The sequence below is a fragment of the Mus caroli genome, chromosome 1 (assembly GCF_900094665.2).
Source record: "Mus caroli chromosome 1, CAROLI_EIJ_v1.1, whole genome shotgun sequence".
NCBI lineage: Eukaryota > Metazoa > Chordata > Mammalia > Rodentia > Muridae > Mus > Mus caroli.
Genome location: NC_034570.1, coordinates 31,865,663 through 31,875,843, shown reverse-complemented (window position 1 = coordinate 31,875,843; position 10,181 = coordinate 31,865,663). Strand labels below are relative to the sequence as shown.

Sequence of the window (10,181 nt, the reverse complement as noted above, 5' to 3'; positions counted from 1 at the left end):
AAAAAAAAAAAAAAAAAAAAAAAGAGAATTTAAGTGGCTTTATGTAAGAGACAAGTTAAGAGATCTTGAAGGAGATATAGATCAATGGGAAGATGTCCACTGATTGTGTCTAAATGTCAACTGACAAATGGACCAACAATATGTGGTAAATCCACATAATGGATCACTACCTGCCAAGGAAAGAGAATGAAATACTAGTTTGTTTGTTTTTTAATTAAAATCCATATTACATGATGTAACATGGATGGACATTATGCTTTGTGGAAAAAACCAGACATGGAAGACTATGATTTCATGGAAACTTGAAGAATAGGTAAATCCATAAAGACAGAAAGTAGATTAATTGCCTAGGTTAGAGTAGGGAATTTAGAAAGAAGAGAAATGCTAATAGGCACAGGATGTCTTTTGGGGGTGTTTACAGTTCTAAAATTATATTATGATGGTTCCAAACTGTGGATATAATAAAAAAAATCAATACTTTAAGTGAGTGATCTTTGTAGTATGTAAATGATTTCTTTAAAAGAAATAATATCCCATCTATAATTTAAAATACCCTAAAATACAGAATTAATAATATCTGCTATGAGAAATTGACTAAACACAATACAAACATAATATATAAACCAAAATATAAACACAATTAAAGGGAGAAATGTCAAAACAGCGTGCTCATCATCACCATCACCACAGCCACAAGACCACCACTACCCCATTATGGTAGTTTAATTGGAATGTCCCACATAGGATTATATGTTTGGACACTTGGTTTCCAGCAGATGATACTATTTGAGGAGGTCTTTAAGGTCCAGGCTTACTGGAAGAAACATGCCACTGGAGTGGACCTTGAGAGTATGCAGCACCACCCCACTTCTAGCCTCTCTCTGCTTGATGCTCTGGCTGCATGCCTGCTCCTGTTGCTGCCTGCCTGTTTCTGTTGCTGCCTGCCTGCTCCTGTTGCTGCTATGCCTGTTACTATTGCAGCCATGCCTGTTCTTCTTGCAGCCATGCCTGTTCTTGCTGCAACCATGCCTGTTGCTGTTGCTGCTATGCCTGCTTCTGTTGCTGCCTGCCTGTTTCTGTTGCTGCCTGCCTGTTACTGTTGCAGCCATGCCTGTTCTTGTTGCTGCCTGTTTGCTCCTGTTGCAGCCATGCCTGTTTCTGTTGCTGCCTGCCTGTTACTGTTGCAGCCATGCCTGTTCTTGTTGCAGCCATGCCTGTTCTTGTTGCAGCCATGCCTGTTCTTGTTGCTGCCTGCCTGTTACTGTTGCAACCATGCCTGTTCTTGTTGCTGCCTGTTTGCTCCTGTTGCAGCCATGCCTGTTCCTGTTGCTACCTGCCTGTTCCTGTTGCAGCCATGCCTGCTCCTGTTGCTTCCTGCCTGTTCCTGTTGTAGCCATGCCTGCTCCTGTTGCTGCCTGCCTGTTACTGTTGTAGCCATGCCTGTTCTTGTTGCTGCCATGCCTTCTCACCATGATGGACTCCCTTCATTCATATAAGTTAGTTTTGGTTGTGATGTTTTATCGAAGCAACAGAAAAGTAACTGATAAAATCAATACCACCCCTGCAATCATACCCACCACCACCACCATGACAATTTGAGAATGGACTATGCTAGACACTGCACTACAAACATTTACTGGTATCGACCAATTTAATCCTACCAATAACTCTATGAGGTAATATCAGTGCTATTTACTTTCCAGATTGGTGTGCTGGGGTAAAGAATTTACACAGCCAGGACTACTTAGTTAACCAGTATTAATCTAATGATGAGTTTTTGGGTTTAATCCCCAACTCTTGAGATCCAAGGGTAGTTTCTGGGAGCAATAAATGTCATGATATCCTCTACCTGCTCACAGGGTCCCAAAGGACATCTCAGGTCTTAGATAAGGTATATCAGGGTGTCCTGGGACGTGCTCAGGGCTGAGATGAGAAGGGGATAAAGTGAGGGTCTTTACAGAGTGTGTGGAATCTGAAGCCCAGGCTTGCCCCAGTAGTAAGATGGAGGGAGTGTGCTTGAATTCGGAGAGTTCAGTTGTTTCCTGAGGAAAGGGTGGTGGTGAGATCTCCGCTCCTCTAAACTCTATGCATTTTCATAACAGAAGCCAGAGGCTTCCAGATGCCAGCTGCAGAGTTTCAATTCCTGCCTGGGAAGAGAAATGAGTGCTGTTTCCAGGAACAGGAAAGGACTTAAGGGGGTGGGGGTGTGAAAGAGAATGCTCTGAAACCGAACAAGATTACCAATTACAGTTGTTAGTCCAAGAGGCAGAGAGGCCTGTCTTATGCTTAGGACGGGTCTTGATCTTCTCCAGAGACGACTGGAGCTGCCAGGGTCCTGGGCTTCTCAGGTCCAAGTGTACTCACAAGGCTTTGTAGTAAGAGCTGGCTGTTTGAATTGGCATTACAAGAAGAAAAAGTGGTTCCCAGCTTTTACTAGAGTCAGGGAGTCACCCCATTGCTGCTCTTTTGAGAACTACTGTCTTTCTTGCCCAGACCCCGTACTAATAAGGCCAGGCCAGGAACCTCTCAGAACCCTCTCCAAGGGTGACTTCTTCATCCAACTACAGGAGGCATCTGTTGCTAACTAGCCTTTGGGATATGATTACGAAAGGAATCTGTTGCCATGGTTGGAAATACTGAGTCGGGACAGTGACATGGCTTGGTGGGTAAAGAGGATTGCTGCCAAGTCTGAAGACCCGAGTTCATATGTCAGAGGGAAGGAACAGACTCCCCCAACAACCAGATGGAAATATTACTTAAGATTTGCCCACGCTGAGATTCAGAATGGCTAAATGGCCCATCCCAAGTCACCCTGTGGCAGAGCTAGGCTGAAGTGGCAAAAGCTTGTCTGACTTTAACTCCTCCACTGTAGAGTGATAGTTCAAGATGAAGATGTAAGTCCTGCAGATGACAGAGGGGGTTCTGGGAGTTCACTGCCACGTGGGGTGTGGCCTCTGTGAAGGGTGCTGCATGACTAATGGGGAGATTTCACTGTCTCAAATGTCAAGGCATCATTCTGAAGCACCTGGAGGCACATGCTCAGGCCTTGTCTAGGTTGATACTTGGAAGATCATCGGAGCCAGCTGGCCACTCAGCCAAGACTCTGAGCCTTCCCTCCCACAGTTCCTTACTGCCTCAGATGCGGCTTTTCCAAGTCTGTTCAGTTACCACAAATGAACCAGAGGTCCCTTCTACCGTGTCCACCATTCACTGATTCAGAAATGGCTCAAGGACTCGGCAGCTGCTAGGGGCTCACCTAGGCCGTGGATATATAGCTGGAACCAGACAGAGCCTGGCACTTAGGATAGGGAGGATCTTGATGAGTTTGGGATGAATGAATGAATGAATGAATGGACAACCCTCTAAGCATGGCTGCAAGGTCTTTCTGAAAGATGGCTCTAATCATATGTCTCTTCTCAGGAACCCATGATGTAGAGTCGCAATATACCATAGCATCAATGCTGCATGAGCCCCAGGTTAACCTCCCACCTCCTGACCAGCCGCCCACTTCCACTTTGCAGGCACCTCCCCCTAAGAGAATCCTTTTGCTTTTCCTCAACTTCAACTTGCAGTTACTCTCAAGGTGACCTTCCCTGAGAGAACCTCTGACAGGAACAATCTTCAACATCTATTTAGCTTCAGGGTTGTTGCTGTGTCTACTTCAGTCCAGAAAGCAGGCCACTCACAGGTGCTGTAAGCTTCCTCTCTCTCACCACTCAGAGAAGTTCCCCAGGGTAGAGATTGTGCCTGCTTAATTAATTTAATTCTGTTTCTCTCACTGAACTTTGTTTTGCACTAAGGAATCATCAGTATGAAATAAGAGAGGCCAGAGTGAAGCCCCAGGGTGTGTAATTCGGGGAGTGGCATAGAGAAAAAGACCCATCTCAACCTTCGGTAGAGGGTGGGAGTGGGGGGTAGTGAGTGTTCAAGTGGCAGCATACTGGGGAGGGGGGTGTCAGAGCAAGGTTCTGGGGCCTGGTTATTGTTATCTTTCAACTCCTGTAGGAAGCTGGCAGCCAGAGAGATCTTCCAGAACTAGAGAAGAGAAGAACCTGCGCAGCTTCCAACTGTTTACCTCTGGGTACCATGGCAACCTGAGACTGGTCACCATAGCAACCCCATTCTTAACCAGAAGCACATCCTGCAGCTGACAGTGAATGAGAACAGAAAAGGCATAAAATCAGGTGCATCAGAGGCAAGAAGCACACAAAGTCCTGGCCAAAACCCCAAGGAAAGTGACTGAGATCTTGTGCCATACAGACAGCCGTCAGAGAGCAACCATTTCTGGCATCAAGGACCACAGAGGACCCCCTCGGGAGTGAAAAAGAGGTTGAGGAGGAAAAAGAATCAGAACAAGGGGCCGGGCGTGGTGGCGCACGCCTTTAATCCCAGCACTTGGGAGGCAGAGGCAGGTGGATTTCTGAGTTCGAGGCCAGCCTGGTCTACAAAGTGAGTTCCAGGACAGCCAGGGCTATACAGAGAAACCCTGTCTCGAAAAAACCAAAAAAAAAACCAACCAAACAAAAAAAGAATCAGAACAAATTTCACATTCATCTCCATTGACACCAGAGGATCCCTCAGACCTCAGCTGAAATCTCTACTATGCTCTGCATGATATGACTAAATTTCCTACAGCCAGAATTTTAGCATAGAAGTTTGGTTTGATCATGACATGCACCTCCCGCTCTAGGTCCAACTTTTGCCAGGCTCCCTTTCCCATGGGTTCTCTCTTTGGGAGGTGTGGGCACCAAAGCACACTGCACTGGGTGAGTGCCATGGCTGGACAACTACATCGCTGCTTGTTTTAATGAGTGATGCTGTATGGGGTAGAAGATGATGACCCACAGAGAATGTTGGCACAGAGCTGGGCTCCCTGCTATGGGATGGTGTTTGAACCCAGGTGGCAGGCACTGTCTAAAGCTTTGAGGGATTGGGAATGGTGAAGCAGACCCCAGTCTCAGCCCAGAATAAGAACGGATGATGATCGCCCATAAGGAACAGTCCAGCTTCTGGAGAGAGGTTACTCAGGGTAGAGCTACAGGGAGAGCCCTGAGCAAACAGGTCTCACCTGTGAGGCTGTTTCACCAATGCCTGCTTATCCAAGGCTGCAGACTCCACACCTCTCTGCTTAAGTCTCCTTCTTGAAGGAGGCAAGCTGTGCCTATGAAGACGCTTGCTTCTGAAGATCAAAGTCCCAACAGCATCAGAGAGGGAGATGATGAGAAAACAAAACAAAGCAAAGCAAAGCAAAGCAAAGCAAAGCAAAGCAAAGCAAAGCAAAGCAAAGCAAAGCAAAGCAAAGCAAAACAAAACCAAACCAAACCTGGATCAGCTCTTTCCACTTCCTAGCTCCACAGTCCCAGCCCAGGGTAGCCAGTAGATTGGCAACCTGAGGTTGTCAAGGGTGGACTGGGTGTGGAGGAGGGCGTGGGAGACAAGAGGGAGTGCATAGTTATTAAGGAAATTCTGAGGACTAAGCCAGACACTTTATCAGATAAGCGGATTTTAAGGGATCAGGGGCCACCAACCCTGGCCACTAAGCCTTCTGGCCCTGTGGCTAAGTCCGGTATAATTTTTTCATTAAAAAACAAAAAAGAGGCTTTCTTCTTAAGTAAACTTTTCACTCCTTCCTCAGTCCACCTGACTCTTTGTCTTTCTAGGCTGAGTAGGGTTTGGAAGAGCAGCTCACATCCCCTGCACGCTGCCTCAGGGTGACGCCTTCCAAATCTTTGACCCGAGTGTCCCCGGCGCGGTTTTGGCGCTGGGAGGCACTAATCCGGTGAGCCAGAGGGACGAGATGGACTTTGAGCCCCTTCCTGATTTAATGGCAGTGAAGATGCTGCCTCTGAGTACAGTGTGGCTGGAGAACGTATGGCCGGACCCGGTCCTGTGGCGGTAAAGTCAGACCAGCTCTTTCTGTTTGGTTACTCGATGGCTTAGCGGGCTTAGCTCAGTGAGTTTGCAGAAAGGGGATGCTTATGGGGAGCACCGAGTACGCTTGCTCTTGTTCCAAGCACACTGGAGGGTGTCCCATATGTCTGCAGAGACAGGTAGGAAGGGACCTGTTTCAGCACCGTGGGCTGCGGACAGCGCCACGCCACTCACACCAGGACCAGCTTGGACCTGGAGCCCGGATCCAGCCCAGAATCTCTGTTCCCAGTGCAGTGGCCCAGCAACTTCCAGCTCAACCCCCCTTGACTCCTTACCCTGTCAAAGTTTGGGCTTCTTGGTGCGCCTGGATCTGGAAGAGCGTCTCCTTCCTCTCTCTCTCTCTCTCTCTCTCTCTCTCTCTCTCTCTCTCTCTCTCTCTCTCTGTCTCAGCTCCGGGCAACAACAGCCCGGACTTCTTTCTCTTGCTCTTCAGCTCCCTGTCTCTGGCATGGTCTTCTGGGGCCAGCAGGTGGAGTAACTCTGTTGCATCCTTTGACTGAGAGTCAACTGAGATGCCTGGGATTCAAAGGAAGTCTGGAAAAAGGCAGAAGCCACACTTGCTTGTATTCAGAGGAGAGGGAGGAGGAGGAGGAGGGGGAGGAGGAGGAGGAGGAGGAGGAGGAGGAGGAAAAGAAAGGGAAGAAGAAGAAGAAGAAGAAGAAGAAGAAGAAGAAGAAGAAGAAGAAGAAGAAGAAGAAGAAGGAGGAGGAGGAGGAGGAGGAGGAGGAGGAGGAGAGGGAGGAGGAGGAGGAGAGGGAGGAGGAGGAGGAGGAGGAGGAGGGAGTAGGCAGGAAGCAGGAAGCAGGAAGCAAGAAAGTAATAGTCCAGCTGTCAACTTTGGACTTTTCTTCTGATCTCAAGTGGCCACCACAGACAGCTTCCAGTAGCCCACACTAAGTGAGGACAGTAAAGATCGGGAGGCTTGAAGTTTAAGGGGTGTGTGTGTGTGTGTGTGTGTGTGTGCTACAGTCATCTACAATGTACAATTATACAATCTACACTCTTAGTGGTGCTTTTAGAAACAAGTTTCTCTTGGGATGCATATTCTTGCAGTTTTTAGTTTCTTCTACCACACTATATTCTAGACCAGTGGTTCTCAATGACCCTTTCACAGGGGTCACATATCAGATCTCCTTCACATCAGGTATTTACATTACTATTTGTAATGGTAGCAAAATTATAGTTAGTAGCAATGAAAATGATGTTATAGTTGGTGTTCACCACAACATGAGGAACTGTATTAAAGTGTTGCAGCATTAAGAAGGTTGGGAACCGCTGCTCTAGACTCACAGAACCAAAATTTAAAACCCACCAACCAGCTAGCAGTCCCTACTCTGTATTGAATTCAGAGGGATTTAAGCTCTCCTTGGAGATAAGAGGTTTTTGGTTATTTTTTTTTTCAATAAGCCTGTGCAGTTCCAGAAACTAGATTTATGCACAGAGGTACAGGTGAGCAGGACAATGTTGTTAAGAATGGTGACCTATGGGGCAGAATATTTGCCTAGCATATGTGAGACCTTGCTTCAATCTCCAGCTGGAAAGAGGCAGAGGAAGAGAGAGGGAGGAGAAAAAAGGGGAGGATAAGGAAGGGGAAGAGGAGGAAGGAGAGGAAGGGGAGAAGGAAGAGGAAGAAAAGGAGGAGGAAGAAGGGAGGGGAGGAGGGAGGAGGAGGGAAAGGAGGAGGGAGGAAGAGGAGGAAGATGAAGAGAGGAGGAGGAGGAAGAGGAGGAGGAGAAGGGGAGGAGGAGGAAGGATTGACTCCCACCTCTCCATCACTGACAGTTGCCATCTCTGGCTCTGAACCCCTGGAGCAGGTCCCAGGGACAGACTGAGCCTTTTCGTCTGACAAGAACAGGGTAGTGTCTTGAGTTCCAGGCTCTCATGACCAATACCAAAAAGGGGAAAAAAAAAACCAACCCAAAAGCAGATTCTACAGCAACCAGCTCACTGGAACTTCTCCAAGGAGCTTCTATGAAATTTCCTGGAAATACCCATCAAAATTGCCTTTCCATGTAGCAGATCATCTTCTTCATTCGCACCATACTCAAAGGAGAAGTTGAAGCCCATAGCCCTCACTTGAAAAATAAGAATTAGGAAAAATAGATAAGTATGCACACGTGTGCCCCTGGACACTCATCATAAAAATGGGAAACAAAGCTGGGCGTGGTGGCGCACGCCTTTGATCCCAGCACTCGGGAGGCAGAGGCAGGCAGATTTCTGAGTTTGAGGCCAGCCTGGTCTACAAAGTGAGGTCCAGGACAGCCAGGCTACACAGAGAAACCCTGTCTCGAAAAACCAAAAAAAAAAAAAAAAAAGGGAAACAAAGCCTAGAAAAAAAATTATCTGAAGAAACCTCAGGCTTGTTTAGTTTCAAGAGATTCAGATAAAGAATGAGCAGAAATGTAAAGGAACGAAACAGAGCTGAAGCCAGTTGTGGCAGCACAGGCCGATTGACGTCGGAGGGCAGGCTGTGCCTTAGTCACTATGGCTCAGAATTCCAGAAGACAAAATGACAAGGACAAACAAAACAGGCCCAAGGCAAGAAACAAACAAGCAAACTAAACCCTAATCAAACAAATGGAAAACATTTCAAGTCTAAGCCATGAACATGGGTGGGGTAGAGACTGCTTGTTTTACCGTTTATGTTCTAAGAAGGAACTTGAAATTAATCCAATACAGGAGAAAACATACATTTGTAAGACTTGACTTCATCGGGAGGCTTAGTGTCCACATACTGGAGAATTTCTGATGCATCTTGTGCAACTGTTTTATCAGGAAATGATTCATTTTCTCCTAATACCGGTGATTCAAGCGACAAATTGAAGCTGCTCTTCACTGGCTCATCCTCGGGGAAGGCAGGAAGCAGATGGGTGTCTTCTGTTGTCTGGGGATGTTTTAGAGCTCTAAACGAATTTTAAAACCCCAGTTAGGAAAGTGAAGTGGTTACCACGGTATGACTCTTGAAAGTCCCCTTGTCTGCTGCTTTCTGAAGTGCACACCACTTCTAAGCCTCTAGGAGAGGTGCAGAAAATAAGACCTTTTGGAACTCTCAGTGAAATGGAGAGGTTAACTGCCTCTAATAGAGGGAGACAGAACAGTTGGTGCAGGTCTGGGCATGTAGCTGGCCCTTAGGTATCAATGTGTGTGGCACTAGTTATTTCTGAAGAACTTACGCTACTGGGGGGAAAATGGAACAGATAACCTGGGGCAGGCAATGAGTAGACAAAGACCGAGGGGGTGTTTCTGTGTATTTGACTGCAGCGGCATCTAGTAGCAAAGTCCCAGGACACAAAAGGTCCAGGTTTGGCTCAAGACCTACTCAAGTGTTGTGTCATTTGAGTACCTGTGGCATTGCCTAAAGAATGACAATGTGAGGGAGGAATGGCCAGCCCCTGATCATTTAGAAATTGTCTATCTTCTGTGCACATGTAGGATGCAGTCAGTGCCAAGCCATCCCAGGGGAGTTAATGGGAAATCCCAACTGCCCTATGGCACCAAGAGACCCAGGAAGGAGATCTTCAGAAACTCCCAAGTTGAGTGTCAAAGCAGATCACCGTGAAAAGGGAACAATGGAGAAAGTGTGGCTTCCTTCTTCTGACAGGGCAGTGAGATTGGGAACACAGGGAGCAGTTGAGGCCTGAGCAGGCTTAAGCCTCAGGCAGGCCATGCCAGGGAGTCAGAGAAGGGTCTGTGAGGGCTCAATGCAGCACTGAGCCACCTGGAGCAGAGGGAAGTTAGAATGAGGGTCCCTGGCATGACCCGTTCTATTCAGCTGTGAGTTAGATGTTAGTGACAGGATGGGCCGTAGCCACGCCCAGAGGGCTTGGCTGGGATCATAAGTAAGCACATGTGTGATTCAGGGGGACATCCTGTTGATTCTTAGTTTTTGAAATTTAGGGTAAGCATAATGGCCTGCATCATCTTCTGAGATTTGTTGTTATCAATAGCAAATATTAGGTTAGTAGGATTCAGAAGTATCTTGTGTGGCTTTCATTTTATCCATTATTTCATTTACTTCCTTTTAATTTCATTCATATTATTTCGATTTCATTGTGTAATAAATACGTGTTCTGCTCGCATGTATGCATATGTGTGCACAGGTGCCCATGCCTGTTTGCATGTATGGAGACCAGGGGTTATTGCCAGGTGTGGTTCTCTATCTCTATCTGTGGCCTCCCTTCCCCCAGCCTGGAACCTGCTTGCTCAAGGGTGGAGCTACCTGCTCATTCGTCCTGCCACGCCTACTGCTG

General features: G+C 47.1%; 1 protein-coding gene across 1 annotated transcript in view; it reads right to left on the bottom strand.

The window, feature by feature from the left end:
* Cnga3 (cyclic nucleotide gated channel alpha 3) overlaps nt 1–6,413 on the bottom strand; it is a 45,431-nt gene extending 39,018 nt beyond the window's left edge. The window contains exons 1-3 of the mRNA XM_021173277.1: nt 6,323–6,413; nt 6,207–6,282; nt 5,069–5,179 (exon numbers count right to left, since the gene is read on the bottom strand). The gene's annotated coding sequence lies outside the window, so the exon portion shown is untranslated. The remainder of the gene's footprint in view (nt 1–5,068; nt 5,180–6,206; nt 6,283–6,322) is intronic.
* Nucleotides 6,414–10,181: the final 3,768 nt, after the last annotated feature.